The sequence below is a fragment of the Orycteropus afer genome, unplaced genomic scaffold, assembly GCF_000298275.1.
Source record: "Orycteropus afer afer isolate SDZICR_OR568_19922 unplaced genomic scaffold, OryAfe1.0 scaffold00235, whole genome shotgun sequence".
NCBI lineage: Eukaryota > Metazoa > Chordata > Mammalia > Tubulidentata > Orycteropodidae > Orycteropus > Orycteropus afer.
Window position 1 is genome coordinate 3943509 of NW_006921822.1, and position 18808 is coordinate 3962316.

The window sequence follows — 18808 nt, forward strand, 5'->3', positions numbered from 1 at the left end:
CTAGGACTGATTGTTTCCATTAATTTTGGTTTTCTTCTTTTTCTTTGCTCTTGATGAAGAGAGACCCATTGTCTGAGCAGGAGTTTTGCTAGCAAAGTGTGGTGCCTCTGGGCACTGAGAGGTGGAGCTAAAGAGCTTTGCAACACTTGCAAAAGCGGAGCAGAGGCCAGGCAGGCCCAAGAAGCCTGAGGGGCCAAGGGGCGAAAGGCCAGAGAGAAGCCTGCTTTCAGGCACAGCTGAGGAGATGCTGTCCTGATTGAAGATCTGTATCTTGAGTCTTTCCCAATCCTTAATTGTAACCTAATACTTCCCTAATAAGTTCCATAATTGTAAGTATTACCTACGAGTTCTGTGTCACCATTGCAACAAACTGTTGAACCTAGCAGAGAAGTAGAGATATCATGGGAGAGATGGTTGGTGTCAGAATTGGCAGAAAGATTGGCAAGAGGAAACATGTCTGGTCACCACATAGGAATCAGCCTTTGGCTGATGCTGCTGATGGTGATTCTCCTCTCTTGTGAAGTTAGAGGAGATCAGATGCCCTTGCCTCACCATTTTACACTAGGTGTCTACCCCTATACCCGTAAAAACAAAGTAAAACAAAACAAAACCAACACTGCTATCAAGTCAATTACAACTCACAGCAACCCTGTAGGGCAAAGTAGAACTGTCCCCACAGGGTTTCCAAAGCTTCAAATCTTTATGTAAGCAGATTGCCTCATCTTTTTCCCATGGATTGACTGGTGGGTTTAGGCCACTGACCTTTTGGGTAGCAGCTGAGTGCTTTAGCCACTATTATCATCATAGTGCCTTCCTATACTTTTAAACTACTATAAATCAGGTTTTCCATCATTTGTGGCCAAAAGCTTTCCTAACTGAAAGTGGAAATACCAGATTTTTATGCATGTGTGTGTGTCAGCCGCCAGGGCTGATGGCCAGAACAGGTAAAAGGGAGAGCCCCCAGGCAGGAAGCTAAAGGAGACAAAATTGTATGTCAGTTTGTCATACTGTGGTGGCTTGTGTGTTGCTGTGGGGGCTGGAGGCTGTGCCATCAGTGTTTCAAATGCTAGCAGGGTCACCAGTGATGTACAGGTTTCAGCAGAGCTTCCATACTGAGACAGACTTGGAAGAAGGAAGAGGCCATCCACTTCTAAAAGAATTGGCCAGTTAAAATCTTATGAATAGGAGTGAAACACTGTCTGATATATTACTGGACAACTTTATGAATAGCCCTGAAACATTGTCTGATACAGTGCCGAAAGATGAGCCCCTCAGGTCGGAAGGCACTCAAGTTACAACTGGGAAAGAGCTGCCTCATCAGAGTAGAGCCAACCTTAATGACATGGATAAAGTAGAGCTTTTAGGATCTCCATTTTCTGATGTGGCACAACTCAAAATGGGAAGAAGCAGCTGCAAACATCCATTAATAATTGGAACATGGAATGTACAAAGTATGAATCTAGGAAAATTGGAAGTTGTCAAAAATGAAATGGAACACATAAAGATTAATATCCTATGCATTAGTGAGCTAAAATGGACTGATTTTGACCATTTTGAATCAGACAACCATATGATCTACTATTCTGGGAAAGACAAATTGAAGAGGAACAGCATGGCACTCATCATTACAAAGAAAGTTTCAAATTCTTTTCTGAAGTACAATGCTGTGAGTGATAGGATAATATCTATACACCTACAAGGAAGGCCAGTTAATGCTACTATTATTCAAATTTACACACCAACCACCAAAGCAAAAGATGAGGATACTGAAGATTTTTACCAACTTCTGCAATCTGAAATTGATTGAATATGCAATTAAGATGTGCTGATTATCACTGGTGATTGGAATGCAAAAGTTAGAAACAAAGAAGAATCACTGGTAGTTAGAAAATTTGACCTTGGTGATTGTTCTGGTTACCTAGTGCTGCTCTGACAAGAATACATACCACAAATGGGATGGCCTTAATAAACAGGAGTTTTTTCTCACAATTTGGAGGCTTTAAGTCGAAGTTCAAAAGTGCCAGGCTCTAGGGCCTGGGTGAAAGCCCCTCAACCTTGGGGTCAAGCTCTGCCTTCTGCTCCCTGCCCATTGGAGCTAGAGGCATTTCTTCACTCAGACAGCTGCTGGCTGCTGAGGCTGAGAAGCCCCAAGGTTGACAAGTAAAAAAGGCACAGTCCCAATATTACCAAACCACATGGCAGGCTATTAACTTAAGTCCATTGTGAGTCCCAAGGTTGGCAGAGCATAGCAGGCTGCTGAGCAATGACATGGCTACATACAGGATCCAAGCATGCCATAGGCTAGAGACCATTCCCAAAGCTTCTCCTTATATACAGAAAGCAGACCACATCCCAAAGGCAGCTACTCAGCTGCTTGTGGTAGATCCCACCATAGAGGTGATTGCCAGTCTCATCATGGGCATGACTACCACCAGCTGCCCAGCCACTCAACCAGGGCCAGCCAAGTTGACATACAAACGTAACTACCACAATTCCAGAGACCGACATGAGAGATGGCATGAGCAGAGCTGAGAGAACTGGCATGAGACAGTGACAGCCTTACCAGCCCACAGAGGAGAAATCTTGATGCCTTTGGTTAGGCGGCTTTGTGGTGGAGTGGGTTGCCTCCAGGCATTAATTGGTAGAAGAGACCAGCTTGAAAGAGTAGCAGATTGGCCAGCCCACGGAGCAAGAAAGCTAAATGTCCTTTAGGGCAAGAAGATTCCTGGTGGAGTGGGTTGCTGTCAGGTATTAATCGGCAGAAGTGGAGACAAAGGAAACAGAAGCAGAGCTGCCTCAGCCTGAAAGGGTAGGACCATGGCCTTTGGGGGTGAAATGATCACAGCCCCCTAGGTTTCAAAGAGCCAGGCCTTCACCAACTTGGTTCTGGAGTGTGGGGCTTCTTGTTCATGTGAGCCAGTGGGATGGAGCCATAGCTGCTGCCCAAGAGTGAGGGGGTGGGGCTGCCATGCCCAAGAGGGAGAGGAACGGGGCCCCTAGGTCAACGGGGTAAGGATGCCACATAGAGGAACTAGGGGACTGGAGCCACCCAGTGGAAGAGATCTGTACAGATGCCACCCAATGAAGATCTGTACAATGCCAAGTTGACAAGGGGTGGAATTGTGGTTGTTATGTTTGTGTGTCAACTTGGCTGGGCCTGGTTGAGTGGCTGGGCAGCTGGTGTTAGTCATTCCCCGTGATGAGACTGGCAAGCAACTCCATGGTGGGATCTACCACAAGCAGCTAAGTAGCCACCTTCTGGATGTGGTGTACTTCCTGTATATAAGGAGAAGCTTTGGGAATGGTTTCTAGCCTATGGCACATTTGGACCCTGCATGTAGCCATGTCATGCTCAGCAGCCTGCTATGCTCTACCGACCTAGGGACTCATAATGGACTTAAGTTAATGGCCTGTAGTGTGGTTTGGTAATATCGGGACTGTGCCTTTTTACTTGTCAATCTTGGGGCTTCTCAGCCTCAGCAGCCAGCAGCTGTCTGAGTGAAGAAACACCTCTAGCTCCAGTGGGTGGGGAGCAGGAGGCAGAGCTGGACCCCAAGGTTGAGGGGCTTTCACCCAGGCCCTAGAGCCTGGCACTTTGAACTTCGACTTAAAGCCTCCAAATTGTGAGAAAAAACTCCTGTTTATTAAGGCCATCCCATTTGTGGTATATATTCTTGTCAGAGCAGCACTAGGTAACCAGAACAGTGATAGAAATGACACTGGAGATCACATGATAGAATTTTGCAAGACTAATGACATTCATTGCAAATATCCTTTTTCAACAACACAAATGGCAGCTATATATGTGGACTTCACCAGATAGAGTAAACAGGAATCAGATTGACTACATCTGTGGCAAGAGGCAATGGAAAAACTCAATATCTTCACTCAAAACAAGGCCAGGAGCTGATTGCGGAACAAACCATCAACTGCTCATATGCAAGTTCAACTTGAAGTTGAAGACAATTAAAAGAAGTCCATGAGAGCCAAAATATGACCTTGAATAAATTCCTCCTGAATTTATAGACCATCTTTAGATTCACTGAATGCCAATGACCGAAAACCAGAAGAATTGTAGGATGACCTCAAGAACATCACCCATGACAAAAGCAAAAGGTCATTAAAAAGACAGGAAAGGAAGAAAAGGCCAAAATGCCTGTCATAAGAGACTCTGAAAATTGAACTTGAATGAAGAGTGGCTAAAGCAAATGGAAGAAATGACAAGACAAAAGAGCTGAACAGAATATTTCAAAGGGCAGCTTGAAAAGACAGTCAATTATTATAATGAAATGTTCAAAGACATGGAGTTGGAAAGCCAAAAGGGAAGAACACATATGGCATATTTCAAGTTGGAAGAACTGAAGAAAAAAGCCTTTAGTTGGAATATTGAAAGATTCAATAGGCAATATATTAAATGATGGAGGAAACATGAAAAGAAGATGGAAGGAATACACAGAGTCACTATACCAAAAATAATTGGTCGATGTTCATCCATTTCAGGAGGTGGCATATGTTCAAGAACCAATGGTATTGAAGGAAGAAGTCAAAGCTATACTGAAGGAAGTGGTGAAAAACAAGGCTTCAGGAATTGATGGAATACCCATTGGGATGTTTCAACAAATGGATGCCCCGCTGGAGTCACTCACTTGGCTATGCCAAGAGATTTGGAGGACAGCTACCCAGCCAATTGACTGGCAGAGATCTATATTTGTAAACATTCCAAAGACAGGTGATCTCACAGAATGTGGAAATTATCGAGCAATATCATTAATACCACATGCAAGTAATACTGAAGATAGTTCAAAAACGATTGCAGCAGTATATTGACGAGAAATTCCAGAAATGCAAGCTGGATTCAGAAGAGGACACAAAACAAGGGATATCACTGCTGATGTCAGATGGATCTTGGCTCAAAGCAAAGAATACCAGAAAGATGTTTACTTGTGTTTTACTGACTATGCGAAAGCATTTCATTGTGTGTATCATAAAAAATTATGGATAACACTGAGAAGAATGGGAATTCTAGAACACGTAATTGTACTCATAAGGAACCTGTACATAGACTAGGAGGCAGTTGTTCAAACAGAACAAGGGGATACTGTATGGTTTAAAATCAAGAAGGGAGTGTGTCAGGGTTGTATCCTTTCACCATACTTACTCAATCTGTGTACTGAGCAAACAATCTGAGAAACTGGACTATATGAAGAAGAATGTGGTATCAGGATTGGAGGAAGACTCATTAACAACCTGCGATATGCTGACAAGACAACGTTGCTTGCTGAAGTGAGGATGACTTGAAGAACTTACTGAGGAAGATTGAAAACTGCAGTCTGCAGTATGGATTATGTCTCAATATAAAGAAAACAAAAATCCAATAACCAATAAGCAGGCATCACGATAAGAGAGAAGATTGAAGTTATCAAGACTTCATATTACTTGGTTCTACAATAAACACCAATGGAAGCAGCAGTCAGATATTAGATGATATCAGATGACATATTGCATTGGGCAAATCTGCTGCAAAAGACCTCTTTAGAGTGCTGAAGAGCAAAGATATCTCCTTGAAGACTAAGGTGCACCTGACACAAGCCATGGTATTTTCAATCATCTCATATGCATGTGAGAGCTGGACAATGAATAAGGAAGACTGAAGAAGAGTCAATGCTTTTGAGTTATGTTGGCAAAGAATGCTGAAAGTACCACGGACTGCTAAAAGAACTAACAAATCTGTCGTGGAAGAAGTGCAGCCGGAATGCTCCTTGGAAGCAAGAATGGCCAGACTTTGTCTCACCTACTTTGGTCATGTTATCAGAAGGAACTATTCCCTGGAGAACATCATCATGCTTGGTAAAATGGAGGGTCAACAAAAAAGGGGGAGGCCCTCAAGAAGATGGATTGACACAGTAAGTACAGTCATGGGCTCAGGTATAGCAAGGATTGTGGAGCTGGCACAGGACTGGGCAGTGTTTCGTTCTGCTGTACATAGGGTCGCTGTGAGTCAGAGATGACTTGACGGCACCTAACAACAACAACGTGTGTGTACGTGTGTACATATATATTGTATATATGTACACACACACACACACACACACAAACATATTCAAACTGCTTTTAAGAACAAAGTTAATGAATTGTAATGTATGAGTGTACCTGTTTCCCCACATCTAGTATACTTTCATCACTTCAATTTATTCTGATGGCTTAATAGGCATAACACTTCCCTTTAACAACTAATTTCACAGTATCACAGAATTTTATACTTGGAAGAAACCCAAGTGATTATCTCATCCAAATTCCTTCACAGTGCATATAACTTTTAAGAAGTGTGTTTACAGACATCTGAAGTAGTCATGAAAGAGAAAAGAAGTGATAACAAAAGTAGTTGAACCCAAGTGAGAAGATACTTTAATTATCTCAAACCAAATAATCTAAATCTGTAGTCATTAGTGTATTCAATTAATATGTATCTACAATATTCTTTATACTTAGTTTCAGCAAGCCCCCTTTTTACAGACAATGTAATTTAAAAAAATTCTAAAGATCTGTACATTCATAAAATTGAATGTTTTTAAGTACTATGTTTTTATGTCAATATGGTGTGAAATTCTCTAATCTCAGTCCCTATCTTTTTAAATGTAGCCTTCACTGCTTACTAGGAGTGTGAAACCAAAACCCATATCCGTTGCCATTGAGTCAATTCCAACTCATGGCAACCCTGTTTTAGTATGGAGTAGAATTGCCCCATAGGGTTTCCAAGGCTGTAATATTTATGGGAGCAAACTGCCGTATCTTTCTTACATGGAGTGTGTATAAAACAAGAATGATAAGTCACTGCCTCTTAAAGTTGTTGTGAGAATTAAATGAATTCATATCTACAAACACATAAAACATGTTATCTGTTGTTATTACAATGTGGTATGATGAGCTATAAGCATTGATTATATCATAGAAATAGACATAGATTCTTATGCTGGCATTTATTGGCCTTGGAGTGTCTACTGCAATGGTTAATGGGCTTTGTGTACTATCATCTACTAAGCCTGATAGGGGCCCCAACGTGCAAGTCTCTTCATTGTTTGTAGGCAGTTGAATCTCAGATCTTTATACTTTAGGGACCTTTGAACCTGAATGAGAGGGCAGTTTATTTAGGGAAGCTTTGCTCATGTTGCCATGGCAATTGATCCTTTTTCCAACTTTCTGTTTCTATCCTCCAATGCATAGTCACCATTCCTTGGTAGACTTGTTTTTTCTTTTAATTTTGGTGAAAATAGACATGGCAGAATCCATTCACCAATTTTTACAAGTACAATTCAACAACCTTGGTTACATTCTTCATGCTGTCACCATTCTTGCTATCTCTACACATATTGTTTCACCACCATTAACTTAGATTCAATATCCCCTAAACTTCTCATCTATGCATTAGAGTTACAGTTGACAATTTGATCTCATATAGATATTTCTTAAAAAGATATCAATGCTCATGGGAAACATTCTTCAATAATTTAACTAAACTGTTGTTTAGTTTAAAGATGATGTCAGGGGATAATTTGGTTCATGGTTTGAAGATTTCCTCAGAGCAATAGATTCAGAGTTTCCTCCAGTCTCAATAGGTCCAGAATACAGAATAGTCTGTATTCTGTAAGAATCTGAAAATCTGTTACATGCCTCCCCCCCACCCCCCGGCCTTTAGCCAGGATTTATCTGTTGATTTCTTGATCAAAACATTCATAATGTTATCTGGCACTATCCAGTTCTTCTGATCTCATGACTAAGAAGGCGGTTGTTTAAGGAGACAATTAGACCTGCAGATGAGTTCCTTCTTCAAATCTAGGGTCTTCTTCTTCCTTGGTAGATTTTAAAAGACAGAATTGAACACTTGAGGGCAGTGGGTTTGATTTGGTCTAGGTAACTATGACATGCAGAGAGTTTTGTGGCATTTAAATTTGCCCTAGTCTCATCTCCCTTTCCCAAGGTCAACAGTGTTCTTGAAAACAAACAATACCACAGTCAAAGTGAACACTAGCCACCTAGTAACCACTGGACGGAGTAGAATAGGTTTGGAGCTTTCATAAACCATCATTCTCAGAGAACTGTCATTATACTGCATGTTTGGCAGTCTCCTGGAAAATCCTCTTCTAGAGTCTTGTCTTTGCTTGACCAAACTCAGAAAATCCTTTCCCTAGGGCCATTTGCCAAAATCATTAAGTAGCAAATTAATGTCACAACTGTCTGAGGGAGTGAGAACAGATGGGACAAACAAGAAGATGACCAAAAAATTTAAAAGAAAAAGCTGGGGAATGAGATAGGGGACTTTGAAAAGCTCCATCAAATTCCTGGAATCTAGAAGGCCACATGGTAGGGCTGTGCACATGCCCAGGAAACACAATAAATGGAAAGACATCTTGTGTTCATGGATTAAGACTTAATATTGTTAAGCTGGCAATACTTCCAAATTGATCAATAGATTTAATACAATCCCTGTAAAAATATCAACTGCATTTTGTTACAGAAATTGACAAACTCATCCTAAGATGCCTATGGAAATTGAAGGGACCCAGAATCAACAAAACTTTCTTGAAAAAGAAGAGCAAAGTTGGAAGACTCACTTCCCAATTTCAAAACTTATCTCAAAGCTAACAATAATGAAGACAGTGTGGTACTGACTGAAGGATAGATATAGAGATCAATGGAATAAAATATATAGACCAGTGGAGTAAAATTGAAAGCCCAGAAGTCAAATATTACATTTATGGTAAATTGATTTTTGACAAGGGTGCCAAGCATTTCAATGGGGAAAGATAGTCTTTTAAAACAAATGATGCTGGCACAACGGGATATTCACATACAAAAGAATGAAGTTGGACTGTAGCCTTACACCATATGTGAAAATTAACTTAAAATATATCAAAGACATAAATGTTAGCTAAAAATAATAAAACTCTTAGAAGAAAACATAGAAGTAAGTCTTTGTGACCTTGGTTTATGTAATAGTTTCTTAAATGCACACCAAAAGCACAAGTAACAACATCAAAAATGTAAAATGGACTTTATCAAAACATAAAATTCTTGTATTTCAAAGGAAACTATCCAGGAAGTGAAAAGACAACCCCCAGAATGAGAGAAAATATATATAATAATATATGTGAAAAAAGACTATAATACAGAATATAAAAAGAACCTTTATGACTCAGCCATAAAAAGACCAATAGGTGTAGTGTCTAAGGCACTTGACTGCTAATCAGAAGGTTGGCAGTTCAAACTCATCAGCCACTCTGTACAAGGAAAACTGGGCAATCTACTTCTGTGAAGATTTATCATCTCAGAAACCCAAAGGGAGTCACTATGAGTCAGAATCGACTTGATAGCAGTGTATTTGGTTTTTTGGAACCTATTTTAAAAAGGATATAGGATTTGAATAGATATTTCTCTAAAGAAGATTTACAAGAGAACTTCCAGTAAGATGGAAAAATAAGCAGACAAGTGACACAGACTCTCTTCAACAAAGAAAATAAAAACCAATTGACAGAGATACAGAAAATAATCCTGGAGCCCTGAGCTTTGAAAAGAACTATACAGAAGTGGATTAGGAACCAACTAGTGGAAAAACCAGAATGAAAACAGTGAGTACAGAGACGGTCAGAGCTGTGGACTGTCAGCTACTCTGACAGAACCAATAGCCTGAATATTTCCAAGTGATGTTGGGACCTGAGAGTTGACCTAAAGATCAGCCCGGTCACCTCACCAAGGGCTTAAGGGACAACTGCACTGGTGGCCTATGACTAGGAAAGGAAACAGCAAAGAGGGAGACAACATGAGCTGTTGACTTTCCACTGTCTGGAGAGCACATCCATTTTGATTGTTTACATGTGGCAGCCATTTTGGATATTTAAAGTGACTGAGGGTGCAGCCATTTTGAATCTTTACAAGTGGCAACCATTTTGGATTTTAAAGTGATAGCACTTCAGTCACATTCCAGGGACCTAAGAATAGGCTTTGTTTGCCAAGGTCATCAGGGACGTACAAGTGGTTAACAACAGGAAGGAGACAGGTGGTGAGTGTATAAGTGCTGTCAACTAGCGAATAGAGACACACAGTACCCTGTTTGTGTAGATAACATACAAACAAAATAAAGAAAATGAAAATCATGGGTAAGTCATTCCAACATACAATCACCAATTAAATATAAACACAAAAATGTCACAATGCCTTGGAGACAACAGAGCATCACCATCCACACAGAGAAGCAAGATAAAGCAGGAGAAACAAGGGACCAAGATACAGACCCAAAACACACCCCTGAGGAAGATGCAGCATTGGAATTCCCTGATAAGGAATTCAAAAGAGTTATATTTAGGTATCTTCAACAAGTTGAGAGACAGATCAAGGAAAACAGGGAAAACCCTAGAACAATTTTGAAAGAGAATACAAGAACAAAATGACAAAATAAATGAAAAATTAGAAATGATACAAAATCTACACACAGAAATCCAGAAGATTAGCACTAAATTTTCAGAAATAGATAGGACATTGAATGGGTAAAAGAGCAGAATTGATACAATGGAAGACAGAATTAATGAGATTGAAGGCAATACCTGAACACTTCTTTGGAAAGGGATCAATCAGAAAAAAGATCAAAACAAAATGAAGAAAACCTAAGGTTCATGTGGGAAACCATCAAAAGGAATAACCTGCATAACTGGAATTCCAGAACAGGAAGAGACTAACAAAACCACAGAGAAAATTGTCGAAGATTTGTTGGAAGAGAATTTTCCTGGCATGATGAAAGATGAGAATATATCCATTCAGAAAATCCAACAAACCCCAAACTTTTGGATAGACCCCAAAAGAAAATCACCCAGACATATCATCATCAAACTCACCAAAACCAAAGACAAAGAAAGAATTGTGAGAGCAGCACAGGAAAAACAAAAAGTTACCTACAAGGGGCAACCAATAAGACTAAGCTCAGATTTCTTGACAGAAACAATGCAGGTGAGAAGACAATGGGATGGTATATATAAAACCCTGAAAGAGAAAAATTTCCAACCAAGCATTATGTACCCAGCAAAATTGTCCCTCAAATATGATGGTGAAATTAGGACATTTCTAGATAAGCAGAGATGAAGGGAATTTGTTAAAACCAGACTAACCTTACAAGAGATGCTAAAGGGAGGCCTTTGGACAGAGAAGCAACAACAGCCAACAACAACTGACCATGAACACACATGATAATATAACCCAGAAACCAGCCCAGCTATGGAAGTATCCAAAGTAAATAAGCCCATAAGATTGTAAACAGGGAACCAGAGACATCAATTGACAAATAAGGACAACTACAAACCAAAAAGAGGGAAAAAACTGTGTCATTACAGAACTTGTAGATGGTAGGGAAGTCAAGATGACCACAAGATGGAATGGACTGCTCTAAACTTCGGAAGAAAACTATAAATCACAGGGTAACCTCAAAGAAAAATGATAAACCTTCACATCAAAAAAGAGGACCAGCATAAATATTCAGTAAATACTAAAACAATAGCAATGAAGGAAGTGATAACACAATTCATAAAGAAAATGAGCTCAGCATAGAACATTATATGGAACAAAGAAATCAACACCATGAAAAAGCATATAACAAAAATGACAGCAACAAATTCACATTTGCCAATAATTACATTATTGGCAAGGGACTTATCTCCAAAATTTATAGTGGAAGAGTGGATGACCAAACTATGGTATCTACACATAATGGATATGCAGCACTAAAGAGTAATGTAGAGTGTGCAAAACACTGCATAATATGGATGAACTTGGAGGACATTATGCTGAGTGACATAAGTCAATTACAGAAGGACAAATATAGTATTAGTTTGGTGTTGTGGAGGGTCAAGGAAAGGTTTATATATGGAAGGAAACTTTCTTTGTTGGTTGCCACGGGTGGGGGGGGGGAGGGAACCTGTAAAAAAAAAATACATTGACTCATGTCACTTTAGTTTTGTGCATTTCACTGTACATAAATTATATTTCAATAAATTTCATTTTTAAAAAAAGATTTACAAATGACAAATATGCACATGAAAAGATGAGCAAACGTCTTAGTCATTAGAAAAATGCCAACCATCAAAATCCAAAATGAGATACCACTTCAGACCTACTAGGATGGCTTAGTCAGCACATGTCTGAGGCAAAAGTAGACACTGGGAAGTACACAAGAATAAAAGGTTGCAATAGTTAATATTACTACATACACAATCTTATAATAACAAACAACAATTTATAAGTGAGTAGATATGCAAGCTGAACAGGTGAGGCATGGCATATGGGAGTACATCCATGAGTATGTATAGGTTTGGCAGTGGATATTTCTACATATGTATTAGGATGTGCTGCAAATATATCTATGTATATAGCAGAGCATACAGGGGCAAAGGTGAGAAAACTTCTTAGCCATCACCAAATATCATGAAGTACTTAGTCACTGGGTTTGATAACTTAGGACTATAATCTTAGGGGTCATCTAGGTCAATAGGCATAATATAATCCATAAAGATAACATTCTACATCCTGCTTTGGTGAGTAGTTACTGGGGTCTTAAAAGCTTACAAGTGGCCATCTAAGACACACTATTGGTCTCTTCCCATTGGAAGCAAAGAAGAGTAAAGAAAATAAAAAACACTAGGGAACAATTAGTCCAAAGGACTAAAGCCTACTAGTGTAGGCAAACCAAACCTACACTAGCCTGAAATCAGAAGAACCACATGGTGCCTGGCTCTGATTGGGATCATGTAGAAAGTCCTGGACAGAGTAGAAGAAAAATGCAGAACACAATTAAAAATTATTTAAAACAACAACAACAACAAAAATGGACTCACTGGTCTGATGGATACTGGTGGAACTTCCAAGACCATGGTCCTTAGACACGCTTCAAACCTGGAACTCAACCCACCCCTGGGTATCACCTTTCAGCCAAATAATAGGCCTATAAAATGAACAGTAAATACCCGTGATGAATATACTCCTCAGAACAATCAACCATGAGACCAAAAGGGCAGCATTTGCCCAAAAACATTTAGAAGGCAGGAAGGGCAGGAAAGAAGGACAAATGGAGACAGGTAACCTAAAGAGGAAGTGGGAAGAGTATGGTTGCACTGAGGGAATTGCAACTAATGTCACAAACAAAATGTTATAAATTGTTAAATGGGAAACTAATGTGCTCTATAAACTCTCACCCAAATCATAAGAAAATGTTCAAAAAAAAAAGAAAAAGAAAAAGAAAAAGAAAGAAAAGAAAAGCAAGGGGAAAGAAAAGAAAAAAACCCTCAAAACCAGAAAATAACAAGTTGTGGCCAAGATAAGGAGAACCTGAAACTCTTTACCTTGCTGGGGGAAATGTTGTGATAGAAAACGGTGCAGTTGATATAGAAAACAGTTTAAAATTTCCTCAGAAAGTTAAACATAAAATTACCATATGATCCCATAATTCCACTCCAAGGTACATACTCAAAAGAATTAAAAACAGTTGTACAAAAAAGAATTGGATATGCATGTTCATAACAGCATTATTCATAATAGTAAAAAGGTGGAAATAACTCAAAAATAAATGTCCCCCAACTGATAAATGAATTAATAAGAAATGGTATATCTATTCAAGGAGCTCTGGTGGCATAGTGCCTAAGGTATATGACTGCTAACCAGAAGGCTGGCGGTTCAAACCCCTCAGCCACTCCTCAGAAGGAAGATTGGGCAATCTACTTCCATAGTGATACTGCCTCAGAAATCCAAAGAAGTGTCGCTATAAGTCGGATCTGACTCGACAGCAGTGTGTTTGGTTTGGTTTTTTATATCCATACAATGGAATATTATTAAATAATAAAAGTGAAGGAAGGAAAGAGTGAAACAAAAGGACACATATTGTATGATTCCATTTATATGAAATGTCCAGAATAGGCAAATCTATAGAGATAGAAAGTAGATTAGAGGTTGCCAGGGACTGAGGGGAGAGAAGATTGGGGCGTGATTGCTAATGTATATTCAGATTCTTTTTGAGGTGATGAAAATGGTCTAAAAAGATAATCATGATGGTTACATTACTCTCTGAATGTACTTAAAAAACAATTCATCATGGTTGCATTACTCTCTGAATATACTTAAAAAACAATTGTATACTTTGAGAGGATGTATTTTATGACAAATGAATTTTATCTCATAAGTTTTTCATTAAAAAAATAGAAGAGATGGAGCCAAGGTATTCCAACTGTGAAATTACAACTCCACTACACCACAACAAATGAAACATTTTATGTATCACAAACTACTGTTAAGTGAAGATGCACAAAACAAAAGGAGATGGCTCTCTTTTCTGGATGACAGGCATGAGATGTTGTAAGACAGTTATTAATAGCTATTGGGTGATACTCTTATATTCTCATAGCTTCCACTGGGACCCACAAGGTAAGCTCTTAATATATATCTGCTAATTGTATAAATTAACTAGATCTTTGGTTCTATAAAAGGAAAATCTGGTTGGAAAGATATGTTTAACAAACTCATTTGTGGGTAATTGTGGTCCCCTTTTCCCTAGGAATGCTTGGGTGAAAATGAGAAAAGCACCAAGCGATCAGACTATGTTGGTGGTTCTTATGCTGGAAATAAATTTGGATGGAATATCTTCCCACATTTGTAACTTGTCTGGTTTATTCTAAATTAATCTCTGAGAAAAGTTCTTCTCTTTTATTTGCAAGAAAGACACTCCAACTGATTTTATGGAGGTTCAGAAAAGAAATTCTTAGCCTGTGCTTAGTATGAGGAACTATTTTGCCAACTATCAAAATAGTTTTCTTTCCTTTTTAATGCTAATTTTGAGCAAATCCATCCATATGGATTAAAATGAAAATCCTAGCAAAAAAAATAAAAACAAGGAAAATAATCTAAGGACCTATCTAGCTTTATGGAAAGTCTATAATTCTTTGAATTTTATAAAGAAGGAAATTTTCTTAGCTTGCTTTTTATGTTATTGTTGTTGTTGTTAGGTGTCAGTGAGTTGTCTCCAACTTGTAGTGATCCTATGTACGCCAGAATGACACTGCCCAGTGCTGTGCCAGCTCCATGATACTTGCTATACCTGAGCCCATCATGGTAGCTACTATGTCAATCCATCTTGTTGAGAGCCTTTCCCTCTTTCATTGACTCACCACTTTACCAAGCATGATCTCCTTCTCCAGGAAATGGTCCCTTCTGACAACATGCCTAAAGTAGGTGAGATGAAGTCTAGTCATTCTCGCTTCCAAGGCGCATTCCAGCTGCACTTCTTCCAGGACAGATTTGTTAGTTCTTTTAGAAATCCATGGTACTTTCAGCACTCTTGGCCAGCACCAAAACTCAAAAGCATCGACTCTTCTTCCGTCTTCCTTATTCATTGTCCAGCTCTCACGTGCGTATGAGGTGATTGAAATTACCATGGCTTATGTCAGGTGGATCTTAGTCCTCAAGGAGACATCTTTACTCTTCAGCACTTGAAAGTGCTTTATATATCCTTATAAAAGCTATATATATATAAAGCTTTTTATATCAAGTGTCAATATATGAAAATACTCAATTCAATATATATATATATTTATATTAAAGACCTTATATGTTCAAAGCCCTTTGCTAGGCATGATAGATAGATAGGTAGTGTTCTGGTTACCTAAGTGCTGCTCTGATGAGAACATACCACAAATGAGATGGCCTTAACAGGAATTTATTCTTTTACAATTTGGGAGGCTAAAAGTCCAAGAGTGCCATAAGCTAGACATCATTCCCCAAGGCTTCTGCTTACATATAGGAAGCAGACCACATCCCTAAGGAAAATCTCTTTCAATGGATTGGCTGCTCAAAACATATTCATCTGATCTCATCATGGGAATAACCACATCACAACAGCTTAAACCACACAGAAATGTGGTCCAGCCAAGTTGACACACAGCTCCAACCATCACAGATGTTGTTGTTGTTAGGTGCCATCGTTTCCAACTCATAGTGACCCCATGCACAACAGAATGAAACGCTGCCCAATCCCATGCCAGCCCCACAATCCCTGCTATACTTGAGCCCATCGTCGCAGCCATTGTGTCAATCCATCTTGTTGAAGGCCTCCCCCTCTTTCGTCGACCCTCCACCTTACCAAGCATGACATCCTTCTCCAGGGAACAGTCCCTTCTGACAACATGACCAAAGTAGGTGAGACGAAGTCTGGCCATTCTCGTTTCCATGGAGCATTTCAGGTGCACTTCCTCCAGGACAGATCTGTTAGTTCTTTTGGCAGTCCATGGTACTCTCGGCATTCTTCACCAACACCACAACTCAAAAGCATCAACTCTTCTTCGGCCTTCCTTATTCATTATCCAGCTCTCACATGCATACAAGGTGATTGAAAATATCATGGCTTATGTCAGGTGCACCTTAGTCCTCAAGGAGACATCCTTGCTCCTCAGCACTTGAAAGAGTTCCTTTGCAGTTGACCTGCCCAGTGCTACACGTCATCTAATATCCTGACTGCTGCTTCCATTGGCCTTAATTGTAGAAACAGGCAACTTGAATTCTTTGACAACTTCAATCTTTTCTCCATTTATCATGATGCTGCTTATTGGTCCAGTTGTGAGGATTTTTGTCTTCTTTATATTGAGATGTAATCCATATTGCAGACTGTGTTCCTCAATCTTCATCAGTAAGTGCCTCAAGTCATCCTCACTTTCAGCAAGCAAAGTTGTATCATCAGCGTATCTCAGGTTGTTAATGATTCTTCCTCCAATCCTGATGCCACGTTTTTCTTCATATAGTCCAGCTTCTCAGATTATTTGCTCAGCATATAGATTGAATAAGTATGGGGAAAGGATACAATCCTGATGCACTCCCTTCCTGATTTTAAACCATGTATGTCCCCTTGTTCATTTTGAACGACAGCCTCCTGGTCAACGTACAGGTTCCTCATGAATACAACCAAGTGTTCGGGAATTCCCATTCTTCTCAATGTTATCCATAATTTGTCATGATCCACACAATCAAATGCCTTTGCATAGTTAATAATGCACAAGTAAACATCTTTCTGGTATTCTTTGCCTTGAGCCAAGATCCATCTGACAGCAGCCATGATATCCCTTGTTCCACGTCCTCTTCTGGATCCAGCTTGCACCTCTGGAAGTTCTCTGTCAATATACTGCTGCAACTGTTTTTGAATTATTTTTAGTAAGACCATCACCATTTTTTTTTCTATTGTATATAAGGTTATCATGAATCAGAGCCAACTCAAAAGAATCTATCTAGACACTTCCAGTAAGATGAAGGAATAGGCAGAAAAGCAACACAGAACCTCTTCAACAAAGAGAAGAAAAACCAATTGACAGAGATACAGAAGATAATCCTGGAACCCTGGGCTTTGAAAGGAACTATACAGAAGTGGATTAGGCACCAACTAGTGGAAAAACCTAGATGAAAACAGTGAGTACAAAGACAGTTGGAGCTGTGGACTGTCAGTTACTCTGATGAGACCAACAGCCTGAATATTTCCAAGTGGCGTTGGGACCTGAGAATTGACCTAAAGATCAGTTCCGGTCACCAAGAGCTGCAGGGACAACTGCTCTGGTGGCCTATGACTAGGAAGGGAAACAGCAAGGAGGGAGACAACCTGAGCTGTGGATTTTCTGCTGTCTGGAGGGTGCAGCCATTTTGATTGTCTACATGTAGCAGCCATTTTGGATATTTAAATTGACCAAAGGCACAGCCATTTTGAATTTTTACTAGTGGCAACCATTTTGGATTTTAAAGTAATAACATTCTCATTCAGATTCCAGGGACCCAAGAACAGGCTCTGTTTGCCAGGGTCGGCAAGAACACACAAGAGGCTGACAAAGGAAAGAAGTTAGGTGGTGAGTGTATAAGTGCTGTCAACTAGTGAATAGAGGAGCACAACACAGTACCCTGCCTGTATAGAAAACATACAAAGAAAACAAAAATTGTGGGCAGGTCACTCTAACATATAATCACCAATTAAATATAAACACAAAAATGTCACAATGCCTCAGAGACAGCAGAGCATCACAGTCCACACAATCCACACAAAGAAGCAAGATAAAGCAGGGAAACAAGGGACCAGCATACAGACCCAAAACACATCCCTGAGGAAGACTCAGCACTAGAACTCCCTGATAAGGAATGCAAAAGAATTATATTTAGGTATCTTGAAAGGATTGAGAGACAGACCAAGGAAAACACAGACAAAACCCTAGAAGAATTTTGGAAGAAAATACAAGAACAAAATGACTAAATAAATGAAAAATTAGAAATGATTCTAAATTTACAGATTAATCCAGAAGATTAATACTAAATTTTCAGAAATGGATAATACATTGAAAGGGCAAAGGAGTAGAACTGATGCAATGGAAGACAGAATTGATGAGATTGAAGACAAATACCTGAATACATCTTTGGAAAGGGATCAATCAGAAAAAAGATCAAAAGAAAACGAAGAAAGCCTAAGGTTCATGTGGGATACCATCAAAAGGAATAGCCTACATGTCATTGGAATTCCAGAACAGGAAGAGAAAAATGAAACCACTAAGAAAACTGTCCAAGATTTGCTGGAGAAGAACTTCCTTGATATGATGAAAGATGAGAACATATCCATTCAGGAAGTCCAATGAACCCCAAACAGGATAGACCCCAAAAGAAAAACACAAAGACATATCATCATCAAACTCACCAAAACCAAAGACAAAGAAAAAATCATGAGAGCAGCACAGGAAAAATGAAAAGTTACCCACAAGGGGCAACC